The following is a 19,773-nucleotide window of genomic DNA, read 5'->3' as shown; positions in this document are numbered from 1 at the left end:
TCAAAACCTCGCAACGAAATCAATTAATATGGAACGTTTTTAATCAATAAGAACGGGACATTTCAGTTGGTATCCGAGCGTTGGTCTTAGAGAACTAGAATTTTTCATTAGTGTGTCTTATCGAGTTTGTTAGGATGCATTAGTGAGTCTGGACTTCGACCGTGTTTACTTGAAAAATGATTGCTTAACAAATTTTGTTGGAAACTATATATTTTTAACATGTGAATATTATGTGATATATTAATCTCTTAACGCGTTTGATATTATGTGATAGATGTCTACCTCTAGAACAAGTCCCATTGACTCACCTAATAATAATGAAGAGTCAAATGTAAATTGGAATGATTCGTGGACTGATTCACAAGTTCCCGAAGAGGAACCGGAAGAAGAGTCGGAACCGGAAGAAGAATCGGAACCGGAAGAAGAATCGGAACCGGATGAAGAAATAGAACCGGTGGGGGAAATAATAAAACGGTTAAGTAAAAGAAAATCCTCAACCAACCGACCAAGGTTAATTATGGTCAATGGTGTTTCCGCCAATGAAGCAAAATATTGGGAGGATTACCAATTCTCCGATGAATCGGATTCCGACGAGAATTCCGATGATGTTATAGAAATTACCCCAATTGAATTTAAAAAGGCAAAAGAAAATAATAAGGGAAAGGGCATAAAAATAGAGAAATCTAATTCCAACCCCGATGAACTTTATATGTATCGTCAACCCCCGAAGTCCTTAAGTTGTAACAATGACCCGGGAACCTCTAAACCACCAGGTTTTTCTAAACCAATGTGGAAAACGATGGCTCGTATTAGGGGAACATCATATATCCCTAGAAACTTGGCAAAACGAACCAAAACCGAAGAAGAAGAAACAAGCGAGTCGGAATAAGATAGTTGTATTCGTGTGGTGTAATATATGTAATATAGTGTGCTTATGCTTTATGATATATGTAAAAATTGCTTGTATTAATAAGTATTTTTTTTATGAATCTAACTCTTGTCTATTTTACAGTATAAAAACACAAAATGGATAGACAACCCAATATTTTAAGAGACCTACCCGGAGACATGATTGATGAAATCTTGTCTAGAGTCGGTCAGAATTCTTCGGCACAACTATTTAAGGCGAGATCAGTTTGTAAGACATTTGAAGAACGTTCCAAGAATGCCTTGGTTTATAAAAGGCTTTCGTTCGAAAGATGGGGGATATCACATTGGGAAATCCATAAGTTACGATGTGTTTACTTTGACGCATATATTGCGGGGAACCCAAATGCTATTTTACGCAATGGGTTAAGAAATTATTTTGACTCAATATATCCGAATATTGGACTTCGTGATTTAGAAAAAGCGGCTAACATGCAACATAAAGAAGCATGTTATGCTTACGGATTAGTAATGTTCGCTTCTCACCAAAGTGAGAACAAGAACATCGGGCTACAACTATTAAACAAAACGTTCCCACAAGTGACGGAGTCGGTAATTGGGGTAAGAAATGAGGTTTTTAGACTGTTACGGGACTGTTGGACATTACGTAACCCTCGTCCCTTTGACGACGTTACAACACGCTGTCTTATCAACGGCCATAACGGTTATGTTCCACAAGACCAAGGATGGGAAGTAATCCTAGTAAAACCAGAATGCATGACTTGTTTCTGGACGTATGAATTACGTGTCTTTATTGCCTTTGCTGAACGACTTGTGTACTAGCTAGAATTATCTTCACAACCATCTTGTATCAAATTTATTGTGTGCTATATTTCATGCTATATGTAAAATAAGCGGTATTGTAAGTTTGTAAAATATTGTGTAAAAGTTTGAACGCGAAATATTATTATAATCAGTTTTTCATATAGAATTGTAGTAGTTGAATTGTATATTAGCTACTAAGTATGAACTTAACGGGTAGGTACTACCCGAATTTAAACTTATCAAACGCTAATATGAAGAAAAATCTTTTATAAATGAGTTCATATTATGCTACGAAATACTATTAACTACTCTTAATATTCTGTATGATTAACTTGTTCCATTTGACTATTTTGAAGGAAATGGCACCGACTACTCGACACACCGTGAATATGAATGAAGAGGAATTCCGTACTTTTCTAGCTTCAAACATAGCCGCAGTACAGGCTGCGCTACATACCAACAATAACCTTGGATCTAGCAGTACAGGAAATCATGTAGGATGCACCTACAAAGAATTCACTGCCTGCAAACCTTTAGAATTTGATGGAACCGAAGGACCGATCGGATTGAAACGGTGGACCGAGAAGGTCGAATCGGTGTTTGCCATAAGTAAGTGTACTGAAGAGGACAAAGTGAAGTACGCTACGCATACCTTCACAGGTTCTGCGTTAACATGGTGGAATACCTATCTAGAGCAAGTGGGACAAGACGATGCGTACGCACTACCGTGGTCAGCATTCAAGCACTTGATGAACGAGAAGTACCGTCCCAGAACCGAGGTCAATAAGCTCAAGACAGAACTTAGAGGGTTACGAACCCAAGGATTTGATATTACCACGTACGAAAGACGATTCACAGAATTGTGCCTATTGTGTCTGGGAGCATTCGAAGATGAGGAAGAGAAGATCGACGCGTTTGTGAAAGGATTACCGGAAAGAATCCAAGAAGATATAAGTTCACACGAGCCCGCCTCCATACAACAGGCATGTAGAATGGCTCACAAACTAGTGAACCAGATTGAAGAAAGAATTAAAGAACAGACTACTGAAGAGGCCAATGTGAAGCAAGTCAAAAGAAAGTAGGAGGAAAACGGTGATAAGAATCACCAATACAACAACAACAGCAATTACAACAATAATCGCAACAATTATCCCAACAATCGCAACATCAATCATAACTACAACAAACGGCCCAACAACAACAACAACAATAACAACAACAGTAACTACAACAATCATCCCAACAATAATAATAACCGCAACAACAACAATCAGAAGCAGCTATGCCAAAGGTGTGAAAAGTATCACTCGGGGTTCTGCACCAAATTTTGCAACAAGTGTAAAAGAAATGGTCATAGCGCGGCGAAGTGTGAGGTCTACGGACCAGGGGTTAATAGAACGAAAGGAACAAATGGTGTCGGAACGAGTAATGGCAGAGCAAGTAGTGTCGGAGCAAGTTATGCCAATGTAGTTTGTTATAAATGTGGAAAACCGGATCACATTATTAGAAATTGCCCGAACCAGGAGAACACGAATGGACAAGGCCGCGGAAGAGTTTTCAATATTAATGCGGCAGAGGCACAGGAAGACCCGGAGCTTGTTTCGGGTACGTTTCTTATTGACAATAAATCTGCTTACGTTTTATTTGATTCGGGTGCGGATAGAAGCTATATGAGTAGAGATTTTTGTGCTAAATTAAGTTGTCCATTGACGCCTTTGGATAGTAAATTTTTACTCGAATTAGCAAATGGTAAATTAATTTCAGCAGATAATATATGTCGAAATCGAGAAATTAAACTGGTTAGCGAAACATTTAAGATTGATTTGATACCAGTAGAGTTAGGGAGTTTTGATGTGATAATCGGTATGGACTGGTTGAAAGAAGTGAAAGCAGAGATCGTTTGTTACAAAAATGCAATTCGCATTATACGAGAAAAAGGAAAACCCTTAATGGTGTACGGAGAAAAGGGCAACACGAAGCTACATCTTATTAGTAATTTGAAGGCACAAAAACTAATAAGAAAAGGTTGCTATGCTGTTCTAGCACACGTCGAGAAAGTACAAACTGAAGAAAAGAGCATCAATGATGTTCCCATTGCAAAAGAATTTCCCGATGTATTTCCGAAAGAATTACCGAGATTACCCCCACATCGATCCATTGAATATCAAATAGATCTTGTACCAGGAGCTGCACCAATAGCTCGTGCTCCTTACAGACTCGCACCCAGCGAGATGAAAGAACTGCAAAGCCATTTACAAGAACTTTTAGAGCATGGTTTCATTCGACCAAGCACATCACCGTGGGGAGCTCCTGTTTTGTTTGTCAAGAAGAAAGATGGTACATTCAGGTTATGTATCGACTACCGAGAGTTGAACAAACTTACCATCAAGAACCGCTACCCACTACCGAGAATCGACGACTTATTTGATCAACTACAAGGCTCGTCTGTTTATTCAAAGATTGACTTACGTTCCGGGTATCATCAAATGCGGGTGAAAGAAGATGATATTCCAAAGACTGCTTTCAGAACACGTTACGGTCATTATGAGTTTATGGTCATGCCGTTTGGTTTAACTAATGCACCAGCTGTGTTCATGGACCTTATGAACCGAGTGTGTGGACCATACCTTGACAAGTTTGTCATTGTTTTCATTGATGACATACTTATTTACTCAAAGAATGACCAAGAACACGGTGAACATTTGAGAAAGGTGTTAGAAGTATTGAGGAAGGAAGAATTGTACGCTAAGTTTTCAAAGTGTGCATTTTGGTTGGAAGAAGTTCAATTCCTCGGTCACATAGTGAACAAAGAAGGTATTAAGGTGGATCCGGCAAAGATAGAATCTGTTGAAAAGTGGGAAACCCCGAAAACTCCGAAACACATACGCCAGTTTTTAGGACTAGCTGGTTACTACAGAAGGTTCATCCAAGACTTTTCCAGAATAGCAAAACCCTTGACTGCATTAACGCATAAAGGGAAGAAATTTGAATGGAATGATGAACAAGAGAAAGCGTTTCAGTTATTGAAGAAAAAGCTAACTACAGCACCTTTATTGTCATTGCCTGAAGGGAATGATGATTTTGTGATTTATTGTGACGCATCAAAGCAAGGTCTCGGTTGTGTATTAATGCAACGAACGAAGGTGATTGCTTATGCGTCTAGACAATTGAAGATTCACGAACAAAATTATACGACGCATGATTTGGAATTAGGCGCGGTTGTTTTTGCATTAAAGACTTGGAGGCAGTACTTATATGGGGTCAAAAGTATTATATATACCGACCACAAAAGTCTTCAATACATATTTAATCAGAAATAACTGAATATGAGGCAGCGTAGGTGGATTGAATTATTGAATGATTACGACTTTGAGATTCGTTACCACCCGGGGAAGGCAAATGTGGTAGCTGATGCCTTGAGCAGGAAGGACAGAGAACCCATTCGAGTAAAATCTATGAATATAATGATTCATAATAACCTTACTACTCAAATAAAGGAGGCGCAACAAGGAGTTTTAAAAGAGGGAAATTTAAAGGATGAAATACCCAAAGGATCGGAGAAGCATCTTAATATTCGAGAAGACGGAACCCGGTATAGGGCTGAAAGGATTTGGGTACCAAAATTTGGAGATATGAGAGAAATGGTACTTAGAGAAGCTCATAAAACCAGATACTCAATACATCCTGGAACGGGGAAGATGTACAAGGATCTCAAGAAACATTTTTGGTGGCCGGGTATGAAAGCCGATGTTGCTAAATACGTAGGAGAATGTTTGACGTGTTCTAAGGTCAAAGCTGAGCATCAGAAACCATCAGGTCTACTTCAACAACCCGAAATCCCGGAATGGAAATGGGAAAACATTACCATGGATTTCATCACTAAATTGCCAAGGACTGCAAGTGGTTTTGATACTATTTGGGTAATAGTTGATCATCTCACCAAATCAGCACACTTCCTGCCAATAAGAGAAGATGACAAGATGGAGAAGTTAGCATGACTGTATTTGAAGGAAGTCGTCTCCAGACATGGAATACCAATCTCTATTATCTCTGATAGGGATGGCAGATTTATTTCAATATTCTGGCAGACATTACAGCAAGCATTAGGAACTCGTCTAGACATGAGTACTGCCTATCATCCACAAACTGATGGGCAGAGTGAAAGGACGATACAAACGCTTGAAGACATGCTACGAGCATGTGTTATTGATTTCGGAAACAGTTGGGATCGACATCTACCGTTAGCAGAATTTTCCTACAACAACAGCTACCATTCAAGCATTGAGATGGCGCCGTTTGAAGCACTTTATGGTAGAAAGTGCAGGTCTCCGATTTATTGGAGTGAAGTGGGGGATAGACAGATTACGGGTCCGGATATTATACAAGAAACTACCGAGAAGATCATCCAAATTCAACAACGGTTGAAAACCGCCCAAAGTCGACAAAAGAGCTACGCTGACATTAAAAGAAAAGATATAGAATTTGAAATTGGAGAGATGGTCATGCTTAAAGTTGTACCTTGGAAAGGCGTTGTTCGATTTGGTAAACGAGGGAAATTAAATCCAAGGTATATTGGACCATTCAAGATTATTGATCGTGTCGGACCAGTAGCTTACCGACTTGAGTTACCTCAACAACTCGCGGCTGTACATAACACTTTCCACGTCTCGAATATGAAGAAATGTTTTGCTAAAGAAGATCTCACTATTCCGTTAGATGAAATCCAAATCAACGAAAAACTTCAATTCATCGAAGAACCCGTCGAAATAATGGATCGTGAGGTTAAAAGACTTAAGCAAAAAAAGATACCAATTGTTAAGGTTCGATGGAATGCTTGTAGAGGACCCGAGTTCACCTGGGAGCGTGAAGATCAGATGAAGAAGAAATACCCGCATCTATTTCCAGAAGATTCGTCAACACCTTCAACAGCTTAAAATTTCGGGACGAAATTTATTTAACGGGTAGGTACTGTAGTGACCCGAACTTTTCCATGTTTATATATATTAATTGAGATTGATATTTACATGATTAAATGTTTCCAACATGTTAAGCAATCAAACTTGTTAAGACTTGATTAATTGAAATATGTTTCATATAGACAATTGACCACCCAAGTTGACCGGTGATTCACGAACGTTAAAACTTGTAAAAACAATATGATGACATATATATGGATATATATATAGTTAACATAATACTATGATAAGTAAACATATCATTAAGTATATTAACAATGAACTACATATGTAAAAACAAGACTACTAACTTAATGATTTTTAAACGAGACATATATGTAACGATTATCGTTGTAAAGACATTTAATGTATATATATCATATTAAGAGATATTCATACATGATAATATCATGATAATATAATAATTTAAAATCTCATTTGATATTATAAACATTGGGTTAACAACATTTAACAAGATCGTTAACCTAAAGGTTTCAAAACAACACTTACATGTAACGACTAACGATGACTTAACGACTCAGTTAAAATGTATATACATGTAGTGTTTTAATATGTATTTATACACTTTTGAAAGACTTCAATACACTTATCAAAATACTTCTACTTAACAAAAATGCTTACAATTACATCCTCGTTCAGTTTCATCAACAATTCTACTCGTATGCACCCGTATTCGTACTCGTACAATACACAGCTTTTAGATGTATGTACTATTGGTATATACACTCCAATGATCAGCTCTTAGCAGCCCATGTGAGTCACCTAACACATGTGGGAACCATCATTTGACAACTAGCATGAAATATCTCATAAAATTACAAAAATATGAGTAATCATTCATGATTTATTTACATGAAAACAAAATTACATATCCTTTATATCTAATCCATACACCAACGACCAAAAACACCTACAAACACTTTCATTCTTCAATTTTCTTCATCTAATTGATCTCTCTCAAGTTATATCTTCAAGTTCTAAGTGTTCTTCATATATTCTACAAGTTCTAGTTACATAAAATCAAGAATACTTTCAAGTTTGCTAGCTCACTTCCAATCTTGTAAGGTGATCATCCAACCTCAAGAAATCTTTGTTTCTTACAGTAGGTTATTATTCTAATACAAGGTAATAATCATATTCAAACTTTGGTTCAATTTCTATAACTATAACAATCTTATTTCAAGTGATGATCTTACTTGAACTTGTTTTCGTGTCATGATTCTGCTTCAAGAACTTCGAGCCATCCAAGGATCCGTTGAAGCTAGATCCATTTTTCTCTTTTCCAGTAGGTTTATCCAAGGAACTTAAGGTAGTAATGATGTTCATAACATCATTCGATTCATATATATAAAGCTATCTTATTCGAAGGTTTAAACTTGTAATCACTAGAACATAGTTTAGTTAATTCTAAACTTGTTCGCAAACAAAAGTTAATCCTTCTACCTTGACTTTTAAAATCAACTAAACATATGTTCTATATCTATATGATATGCTAACTTAATGATTTAAAACCTGGAAACACGAAAAACACCGTAAAACCGGATTTACGCCGTCGTAGTAACACCGCGGGCTGTTTTGGGTTAGTTAATTAAAAACTATGATAAACTTTGATTTAAAAGTTGTTATTCTGAGAAAATTATTTTTATTATGAACATGAAACTATATCCAAAAATTATGGTTAAACTCAAAGTGGAAGTATGTTTTCTAAAATGGTCATCTAGACGTCGTTCTTTCGACTGAAATGACTACCTTTACAAAAACGACTTGTAACTTATTTTTCCAACTATAAACCTATACTTTTTATGTTTAGATTCATAAAATAGAGTTCAATATGAAACCATAGCAATTTGATTCACTCAAAACGGATTTAAAATGAAGAAGTTATGGGTAAAACAAGATTGGATAATTTTTCTCATTTTAGCTACGTGAAATTGGTAACAAATCTATTCCAACCATAACTTAATCAACTTGTATTGTATATTATGTAATCTTGAGATACCATAGACACGTATACAATGTTTCGACCTATCATGTCGACACATCTATATATATTTCGGAACAACCATAGACACTCTATATGTGAATGTTGGAGTTAGCTATACAGGGTTGAGGTTGATTCCAAAATATATATAGTTTGAGTTGTGATCAATACTGAGATACGTATACACTGGGTCGTGGATTGATTCAAGATAATATTTATCGATTTATTTCTGTACATCTAACTGTGGACAACTAGTTGTAGGTTACTAACGAGGACAGCTGACTTAATAAACTTAAAACATCAAAATATATTAAAAGTGTTGTAAATATATTTTGAACATACTTTGATATATATGTATATATTGTTATAGGTTCGTGAATCAACCAGTGGCCAAGTTTTACTTCCCGATGAAGTAAAAATCTGTGAAAGTGAGTTATAGTCCCACTTTTAAAATCTAATATTTTTGGGATGAGAATACATGCAGGTTTTATAAATGATTTACAAAATAGACACAAGTACGTGAAACTACATTCTATGGTTGAATTATCGAAATCGAATATGCCCCTTTTTATTAAGTCTGGTAATCTAAGAATTAGGGAACAGACACCCTAATTGACGCGAATCCTAAAGATAGATCTATTGGGCCTAACAAACCCCATCCAAAGTACCGGATGCTTTGGTACTTCGAAATTTATATCATATCCGAAGGGTGTCTCGGAATGATGGGGATATTCTTATATATGCATCTTGTTAATGTCGGTTACCAGGTGTTCACCATATGAATGATTTTTATCTTTATGTATGGGATGTGTATTGAAATATGAAATCTTGTGGTCTATTATTATGATTTGATATATATATGTTAAACCTATAACTCACCAACATTTTTGTTGACGTTTTAAGCATGTTTATTCTCAGGTGATTATTAAGAGCTTCTGCTATCGCATACTTAAATAAGGACGAGATTTGGAGTCCATGCTTGTATGATATTGTGTAAAAACTGCATTCAAGAAACTTATTTTGTTGTAACATATTTGTATTGTAAACCATTATGTAATGATCGTGTGTAAACAGGATATTTTAGATTATCATTATTTGATAATCTACGTAAAGCCTTTTAAACCTTTATTGATGAAATAAAGGTTATGGTTTGTTTTAAAATGAATGCAGTCTTTGAAAAACGTCTCATATAGAGGTCAAAACCTTGCAACGAAATCAATTAAATGGAACGTTTTTAATCAATAAGAACGGGACATTTCAATTCATGTGTTTACTAAGTTCACGGTTAGATGTTATACAACTAGACGTAACGATTTCGATTGCTATCAAGTAAGTCAATAGATAGCCAGATGTAACCAGGGGCCAGGATCCGTTTGATCCGACTATAAGTAGCAACTGTTTGGAAAACCCAACAAGCCTATTCCCATAATGGCAACCTAGACACTACTCATGACCGTAAGTAGCTGTGAAATTCGTAAGAGTTGTATGTTATCCGTTTATGATCATGGTTCCACTTTGTATATTATACCTTTGTATAATATATGTTATTTTCATGTTTACATTGATATTCATATTCATATTCATATTCCTTAACATATTATAAGTATTATTAAAATTTATAACTTTGATCAAATATTCTAATTAAATCAAGTGATTACCCAAAAAAAGTATATATATATATATATATATATATATATATATATATATATATATATATATATATATATATATATATATATATATATATATATATATATATATATATATATATATATATATATATATATATATGGGGGAGATCAAGGGATAAGCACCAAAATTGGGGATAAGGGGATAAGTGAATCCTGGCCGCAGATCTCATCTGACTAAAAAATAACGCGGAAGGGCATTTTCATCCAAACATAAAATATTAATTATTATTAAAATAAAATAAAAATTAACAAAAAACATGAAATTAGGGTTTTCTCTGCAGATCAAAGCATTCATTCATTGTTACATTCAACATCAGAAACATCAAATCGCGATACGAATTGAGAAATTCAAGTCGTAAAAATCAAAAATTAACATTGAACGTAAATGAATCGCGACAAGGTATATTCAACACTCACTAAGAAATATATTCTGAATACGTGAGACATTTGAGATTCATATTGATTATTCATCTTATAAAAAAATACATATGAAAAAAACTGCAGATGACTGGCGAAGAAGATAGAAAAGGAAAAAAAACCAGCAGATAAAGGAAAAGGTAACGCAAAAAAAATTCAAAAAATAGGTACGAATATGTTTTGATATTCATATTGAATTATATATTCATATTAAATTGAATGCATCACACTGTGAATTTTTGTTAAGTAGGTGATAGATTCAGATATAAAAACATTCAGTTGGACCTACTAATGTATTTATTATCTAACATACAATCGACGTGTGTTAATAAAAATCATAAAACTGTGTATTCATATGGAATTGTATATTTGTATTGATCTGAATACATCGTACTTTTTATATAAAAAATGTATTGAAACTCGAAAAATAAAAAATAATAACATACGTTAGATGTATGTTAAAGTAGCTGATAGATTCATATATAAGATCATTCAATTGGACTATATGAAATGTATTGATTATATAACATACAGTTGGCGTATGTTAATAAGCATACGTTATATGTATGTTAAAAATTAAAAAAGGATAACATACATCATATGTAAGTTAATTAACTGATAGATCCAGATATAAAATTATTCAGTTTAGGATATGAAATTAGTAATTTCATAATATACAAATGATGTATGTTAATAAAACAGTATATATAGAATAAATTTTTTTAACATACATTTAATGCATTAAATCATTTAATGTATGTTATTAAGAATTTGTCATGTAATGTATGAATATATGATTTAAAAACTGTTATGAACTTTAATCAACTATGTTTTCTACTAAATTATTGCAGGTTTGAAATAACTTTTAATAAGTAAGAGACAAAAACTAACTACTTTTACTAAAGAAGACATTAAGATACTGGAGAAAGTAATGTTTGAAATACTTAAAAAGAAATTCAACATAATACCAAATAAAAATCTACAATGTATTGTGAATAATAATAATTTTAGAGAAGGAACTAGTGGAACAAAAAAGGAAAAAAGAAATTATAGAAGAATAAAAAGATAAAAAAGTTGAGGGTAAAAATAACAAGAAGGAAAAGCAAAAAGAAAGCAAGGTTGATTCAGATGATGACTTTGAAAGACCACAGATCAAGAAAATAGTGGAACAAGGTATTATTTATTTTTTTTAAAAAATGACACCTGTTACTGTTTTTATCTCTTAATTTGATAACTTAAATTACAGAATGTATATAAAAATTATTGAAATAGGTAGAAGTGAACAAAACATAAAGGAAAGAACAACTTATCAAAAGAAAGGTGATAAGACAGACAAACGTGCAAGTAATGAGAAGAAGGAAAATGAAGACAAAAAGAAAGCAAGTTCAAGTGATGACTCAAAACAACCTCAAGTAAAAAAACAAAAAAGAATCTGGTAAGATTCATCTTTAACAGTTATTAGTTTGTAAAAAAGTGCTTGAACTAACAAAATGATAATAAATTTACAGATGAAGATAGCATAACCTCAAGATCGTCACCAAAGTGTGTATGCACAGCAATACAACAGATGAATGATGAACAAAAGAGAAAAGTGAAAGAAATTGGATTTGGGTCGATCTTAACGTTGAAGTTTTCTGAAAATAAGTTGAAGCTTGGTTACTATCTTGTAGATAAGTTTGATGAAAAGTCACCAACACTGAACCTGAAAAACAGATCAATAAAAATTTTAAAGAAAACAATTCATGATGTGCTTGGTGTTCCGATTGGTGGATCAAAGATTCAAAGATTTGATTGAAGTGACCCAGACGATCCAATAACAATTTCCTGGAAAAATCAGTTTACAAAAATGAAACAAGGGATCCGATCAGGAGAAGTGGTTGAATATATGAAAGAACACGCAGAAGCTGACAGAATGTTTGTGTTAAATTTTCTTGTTGTTTTTGTAAGTACAATGGCTGAAGGGACGCAGCTTGGAATATGCAACACAAAATTCTTACCATGTATCAAAAGTGAAACAGATGTATCAAAACTAGATTGGTGTGAATATATCTACCAATCTCTACTTCAGAGCAAGGATGGATGGAGCAGAGAACAGTTTTATAACGGGCCATTAACGTTTCTTATTGTAAGTAAATATTTATAAAAAAATTGTTGAATATGATTGTGTAATTATATGATACATAAAAATGTAAAAATGACAAAATTAATTTTTGGATAACAGCTGCTATATTTGGACAGAGTCAAATGTACATGATTTGAATATAAATGCAAGGTGGCAGTGATTGAAAGATGGTCATCTGAAGACATAAAAAAAAGACTTGAAATGGAGATGGAAATGGTGAATTTGGTGAAGGTTTAATAGATGATGACGATGATGATAATGATGAGAGTGAAAATAAGTTGAATGAAGATTGTAATCAAGATTTGGGCCAACTGAATTATGAATGCCTACTAACACCAGATTCTGAACAGGTAAAAATATAGTTTTATTATTTAGTTGATGAATATGAATAATAACATTATTAATATGAATTTAAAAAATATACAGCAATACATCACATGCTTGGAGCTCAGATACGAACATATTATGGAAGAAATTGAAGGAATAAAGAAGGTTTTTGAAACTGCAAATAATATGTTTGGAAAGAGTAAAGAGATTGGTGAATGGAAAACAAAGATTACAAAATTGATTCAAGGAAATGCAAGTCATGAAAATGAAGTAACTGAACCAGTTGATCGAGATATTAAAATTCAAGATGAAGTTGAACCATTTACAGGAATTACAAAGACGGATTTGTATACACTTATGTATGCTGATAACAATACAAATTTGGAATCTAAAGGAAAATAAAAAATGATTGAAGATTCATGCATACCATCTTTTGACCTTGGAATCGACTTCAATTTGGTTCATAGCCCACATCAAGAACAAACCTGGGAAATAGTTGATGCACAACGTGAAATTACTATAATAGAGAATGATTTGTCAACATTCATGTACTGTTTTGTTGATCTACCAACGTAAGTATATATTATAAAAAGTATCAATATGTTTAATATAAATGCATTATAATTATATATTTGAAAATGACTAAATTTGATTTGAATAACAGCAAACAAGTATTCAAATCTGAAAAAGGCAAGGTGCTGAACAGAATTCAGATTGGAAGTTTGCTACACCCATCAAGAATCTCAGTCTCTATTATCGATTGCTGGACATTGATAATAAACCATGAAGAAAAAATGAACAAAACGAGAAAGCATAAAAGACATCTGATGGAGGCTTCAATCTTGGTAAGATACATATAATATATGTTATTTATTTTTATACATACATCAAATGTATACTGTTCTAATATATTTTTTAAATAATACATTGACTGAAGACCGGAGATATGCTGAATGAGAATGGGTACAAACATGAAACCTATATTAAATTAAGGGAAAATGTTATTCGACAATTAACATTGGAGGGCAAAGATTCGACATTTGCTGATACAGAACTGGTAAACTTTATACAAATTTTACATTATATAAAATATAGAAAATTAAATATAGATTATTTATTATTAATGAATAATAAGAACAATGAGAACATACACATACAGCTGACGTTTTGGAAAAATTGAAATTATTCTAGGTGATCATCCCCGTTGTGAAAAATGCAATGAATTTCATAATGTGTTTCAATCTGATGACATCAAAGATTGAGATCTTAGACCATTGCAGATCTGTACACTCAATTGAATTCAAATATGGTTGTTCTCCAAAAGTTTTGGTAAGAAATTATACTAATATGTAAGTTGATATCAACAAACTGTTTGCAGGGAAAAAAATCATAGAAAATTAACTAAGAAAAAAATCAAAGTGCATATATTTTTGTTTTCAAAGTATCTAAAAGAGTTTGGACACGTCAAAGCTGAATTGATCAAATATTCTGAACCGAAATGAAAGATGATGAAATGGGGAACAAGATCAGATAACTTGGGATATTCAGTGTTAATGATGAGGATTATTGAAAGCTACATGGGGGAAGAAAATTATGATTGTGATTTAATGGATGATGAATTACAACTGGATGCTCAAGTTGAAAAACTAAGAAAGAAATATGCAACGAAGATAATTCTTAGTGACAAAAATCTGCTTAAAGAAGAAGTATTCAAAGACATTCAGAGCTTTAATCTTCATAACACCGAAGGAAAAAAAAATTGCTTCGTGAACGCGCAAGAACGGAGAGTTATACCTACTTCCAAAACAAAAAATACTATTAGCAAAAGGTATGATACATCAGATGTAACATCTTCTTTAGTTTTACTAATACTCTCGTAACTCCTTGATTTGTTGTATAAAGATTTATCAATGAAGTTTGGTTTTAGTATGAATATTATGTTTTCAATCTTTTGGTTAGTTGAATAATATCTTTTGGTTAAGAATAATAAAAAAAAATGAACATGTAAAAAAGAATATATGATACATTTTATTATTAAAAGCTAGTATGTTATGAATCTTGTTTAACTTAATGTTAAATGTTATGAATTATGTGTAATGTTTTTTATTTTTTATTTAAAATTATAAAAAAAATATCATTAAATAACTAAACAAAAACATTAAGATACATCCAATTTATCTTTAAAAAGAACGAATATAAAAAAACATAACATATTTAAATAATAAAAAAGAAAAAGGTTAGAATTAGAAATAGAATTTAGAATTGCATTATATATATTATATATTATTTTTTTAACTAATCCCAACAAATATACCAAAACAAGTTCTATTTAAAGAGGAGATTAAAGATTAAAACTCACACATTACTTTCTTTACCAATCTCTCTCTATCAAAAAAGAAAACCCTAGAACCTAAAAATCCAAAAAAAATGAATGTAAACTGAACATCATCCAGCGATTCAGAACAACAAAAAAGAAAGAGAAACAGAGCCTCATCATCAACAGCAGCGCAGTCAGAATATCAACCACCACAACCATCAGTATCACCAACGCGACCACCACAGCAACAAGCACCACGTCTACAACCAGAATCGATACTGCCACGCTCGCCATCACCTTACGTTGTCATCCCACGACTTCCGATTTACATAGATCAAGATTCGGAGAGAGAGAGACTCACATACTTTGTTGGTAAATTGAACAGGGAGAAGTATGCCTACAACAAACTTTATCAAAAGTACAAAAACTCGAGGAAGAAAATGAGCACATACTCCGATTCCTTGTTGATTACAAGAAATACATCGAGAATTTGGATGATTGTGCTTGTATTTGATCTTTTATTGTAGGGTTTTATCTTTTGATATGGTTTAACATAATTCTATATTATCTTTTGCTAGTTGAATCTATGGATTCAAAATTTTACATATGTTCATTGTAAAAAAAAAATATTATATGAATGAATATTTGTTATCTTTTGTTATATTCAGTATTTTAGTCGTACAAAATTTGTTATTTTGTTACATAAAAAAATAGTACTATATTGGTAATAAAAAAAAATAAAGTAAATATTTAATAGTATTAAAAATGTAAAAAACATCAAATGTTTGTTAAAGATTAATATAATTAAGTTGTTAATAAATAATATACATTAAATGTATGTTACCTAATTTAATTAACTTTACTTGTGGAAATATTTGAAATGTGACATGTTATCATTACAAAAAGATTTTTTTCCCTTTCCCAATACATATATGACTGAAAAGGTTTGATAGAGTTGCTGTAGACTGAAAATATTTTCAGAGCATGCTTGTACTATCGAACAACACGTCATAAAAAAAAAATTTAATGTATGTTAATTTTTAAAATAAATAAAAAACGAAACAAATTTCCAATTTTTATATATATATATATATATATTTTTTTGTATTTTTTAACAACCACATTTGCCTATATATACATATACATAACAAATAAAACACACATAAAAACTCACTAAAAAAAAACCTACCTTATTTTATAAACAAACAAGTCAAACGCAATAAAAATGGATTCAAGCATTATACCACCACCAAACTTCATCCATCCAGCAACATTCCCTGAGAAAACAGAAAAAGACAGAGCTTTCATTAAAGAACATCTTGAGAAGGTAAACACAAACATTGCAAAAATGCAAGCACTTTGGAAAAAGATCAAAGAAAAAGAAATCGATATAATCCATTTGAAAGAAATTGTGGAAACCAGTGTCAGTGATTGTTTTGGACCTGATAACTAAGATGATAGTTAAAAGAACAAGTTTAATGTTGAAGTGTATGGTATTTTAAAGGATGTTTTAAGTTTAATATATGTTGTTGAATAAGTTGTATTTCAAAGCATCCTTAATAAGTTGTATTTCAAGGCATCCTTATTTTGAAGGATGTTTTAGTTATGTTAATTATAATGTTGGTTTATGTTATGAATCTTTACTATCTTGTTGTAGTGTTTATATATTTCTATATAGAAAATGTTTTGATACATCAACTGAATGTTAATATTAATCGTACAAAAAAGGATAACATTATAATACATCAAATGTTTGTTAAAAGTTTCATAATTGAATTCATAATTCATAATCTAATTAAAAGAGATTTATAGAAAGAACATTAACGTACATCAAATATTTTAAAAAATGAATTATAAAATTAAAAAAAAAAGGTAAAAATGTTTAAAAGGATGTAAAAAAAGGTATAGTATTTAAAAAAATATATATGTCCAACAAAAAAACTAAAAAAAAATAACTCACGCAACAAGCACCACTAAAGTACGGTATAACCAACTAAAAAACACCCAAAAACACCCAAAAAAATCTAACTCAGGCAAGAAGCACCACTACCGTTTAACCAATCAAAAACCCCCAAAAACACCCCCAAAATTTCAACACTTTGAAAAACATTTCAGTTAAGAAAACCCTAAAAAAAACAACTTCAGACAAACTCCCAGAAAAAGAAGAAGAAAAATGTCGAGTAACAATGACGGAAGCAAAATTGAAGGTATAAAATACAAAATTCCCTTGATTCATTGTTTTTTATTTTCATATATTCTGCAAAAATATAGATAGATAATTCATATACAAAAACTAAAATGACAGCTACAAATTAATCAAACATCAAATGTATTTTATATAACATGCATCAAATGTATGTGTATATATATAAAGATAGATCAAATAGATTATACAAACACACGTACAAATCAAATTCACTGCTATTAGAAAATAAAAATGAAATTAGACTGAAAAACTAGTATTGATTATACGTTAATGAATATTAAAGATGAACACTCTACAATGGACACATCATACAAAATCTGGTGAAACAGGTACCAGATCAAGCAAAAGAAAGTATGCAATATCTGAAATAAGAAAAAAAGCTGCAGAAAAGACACAAGTGGATGAAACAAATGAAGAAGAACAGATACGAACGACTGAGAAACCAACAAAAGAAGTGAATGAACAAGGTTAGATATACAAAAATATTTTTGTTAAAATTATATGAATTTTTTTGATAAACAAAAAATGTATAGATTTAGAATTGTTCAATTATATTAAATATACATTTAATGTATGTTATTAATAATTCCTCATTTAGTGTATGTTAATGATTCATTATTCATTTATAATGACAGAAAGAAATATAAATGTAGAAGAAGAAGAAAATGTATCTGATTCAGATGATATTACGATTATCTCAGAGAAGAAAGGTACAAGGAAAAGAATACCAACAAGATCGAGTACAAGACTGAGAGATTTAAAGAGATTAAAACAGTATAAAGGTAATAAAAAATTTAGAATTGTTAAATTATGTATAGATTTAGCATTGTTGAATTATATAAAAACATACATTTAATGTATGTTATTAAGAATTTTTCATTTCTTTTATATTATTGAAATATGGCAAAGAAAAAATATTAAAAAAAATAACAATTGCAGAAGAACAAATAACAAAGAAAAAAGGCTTGAAGAATCAAAACAATAATAGAAAATAAAAAAATGAAAAGAAGAGAAGAGCATCCTATTAAGATTGAAGAAGAAGAAGAAGAAGAAGAATGATGAGGAGGAGGAGGAGGAGGAGGAGGAGGAGGAGGAGGAGGAGGAGGAGGAGGAGGAGGAGAAGAAGAAGAAGAAGAAGACAACGAAGAAGATAACGATGCATTAGGAGATGAAACATACAAGGTAGCAAGCAAACAAACTAAAAATGAAGAAACACTAAAAACAAGAATGTCTCCAAAATCTTTCTACGAAACTATAAAAGTGTTGAATGAGGATCAAAGACAAGCAGTTACAAGAATTGGTTTTAGACAACTGCTAGAAATGAATTTTTGTGAATTGCCATCGAAGTTAGCATATTTCTGTTTCAAAAAATTTAACTATGAAACAAGCAAGATTGAGTTGCCAAATGGAAATATAAGTATAACAGAGGATAGTCTGCACAAGCTGTTTAGGGTACCCATGGGAAGAAAAAAATAGAAACAAGCATAAGGGTAAGGAAAAGAGAGAAGATGACTAAGATATTTAGAGATCAATACAAAGACAGAAAAATTACCACATCGAGTGTAGCAGAAATGATAAAGGACTCAAATGAAGCTGGATGGAAGTTTATATTAAATTTCTTAGTATTGTTCACAACAACAATGGTTGAAGGAAAGCAAAACACAAATGCCAACCAAACATTTCTGTCCAACATTGAAAATGAAAATCAAATCAAGGAGCTTAATTGGTGTGAATATATTTTAGAGAAATTGAGAGAAGGAACGAAAAACTACAGGGAAAAAACAATGTTTGTTGGAAGCATATCGACATTAATTGTAAGTTTGAAAAATAAATGCTATAATAATATGTTCATACACCTACAGTTTTACATATGACATGTTTTTATCACAGATGCATTATGTCCAATCAACAAGAATTGGAACAATGTATATACCTGATAAAGGTTTGACAATAAGCAAGTGGACATCAGCTATGTTAAAACAAAGAGAAGACAAGGAAAAAAAGCTTGAATTTGGTAATGTCATTGTGATTCTAGAGAGAAGCG

The sequence above is a fragment of the Rutidosis leptorrhynchoides genome, chromosome 8 (assembly GCF_046630445.1).
Source record: "Rutidosis leptorrhynchoides isolate AG116_Rl617_1_P2 chromosome 8, CSIRO_AGI_Rlap_v1, whole genome shotgun sequence".
Taxonomy (NCBI): Eukaryota; Viridiplantae; Streptophyta; class Magnoliopsida; order Asterales; family Asteraceae; genus Rutidosis; species Rutidosis leptorrhynchoides.
The sequence above is the reverse complement of the archived record's forward strand: the minus strand, read 5'-3'. Positions refer to the sequence as shown.